Raw genomic sequence first — 943 nt, 5'->3', positions numbered from 1 at the left:
AACTGTCCTTGCTTCTTCGTCTCCATTTGATAATAATAAGTAATAGCCTTCTATTGGTATCAGATCTTCGCTTTTTCATTGAAACCACCAGAGTAATGAAAAATAGAGGTTTTAATTATATCTTTTCATTAATAACGGTCGAATTTTGTTTTTTTATGGTCTCGTAGCAAAAAGCTTCATTCATAACGGTGTTTCTGAATAAAACTTGGCAAGCACATCTGGAATAAAAACTTACATAACCACCAGCTCATTTTAATTTAAGTTATTAAGCACCTCTTTGAAAAATGGAAAAATATTGCAGATTGACCCAACACTGAATTTATAGAGCTGTGTTACAAATATAGTAGTTAAGGTATAAAACATCCGTACATCGAATATTTAGTTAGGTCACTTTAACCGACTGAGAAAAAACTATATATAACAAATAACGTTATGTCAGTCCGTTTTGGGAGCCTGTGAATATGATTAATATAAATAGTTACCAAATACCTCAAGGGTTTGGTTATAATTTTATTTACAACTTTATATAAAAAATTTTCTGAACTTATTTTTACATTTCATATTAAGTATCATGAATGAAGTTAATGATCAAACCTATATCGACGAAAGCCGTAAGTATAAGATAATCCGAATTAAAGCACTAGATAAATGTACTGCAAGACATTTCNTTTACCTAATTTTAGCTGCCATACTAGCATGTATAGTGATAGCAGTTTATGTTAATACAGATACAGAACATAATAAAATTAACATAATTTTACCTGACTCCCTTGAACTCATGAGTCCAATTGATGATAGATCTATTGAGATATTTGCTTTTGGAGCAGGGTTATTCTTATCTGCTACAGTCTCCGCAGGAGCTGGTTATGTTGCTAAAGTTACTTTTACCGGTGGTTCAGTTTTCGGTGGAATCTCAGGAAGAGGTCCATTTATAGCTTCAATA

Source organism: Hyphopichia burtonii (genome assembly GCF_001661395.1).
Source record: "Hyphopichia burtonii NRRL Y-1933 unplaced genomic scaffold HYPBUscaffold_9, whole genome shotgun sequence".
In the NCBI taxonomy this organism is placed as follows: Eukaryota; Fungi; Ascomycota; class Pichiomycetes; order Serinales; family Debaryomycetaceae; genus Hyphopichia; species Hyphopichia burtonii.
The sequence above is the reverse complement of the archived record's forward strand: the minus strand, read 5'-3'. Positions refer to the sequence as shown.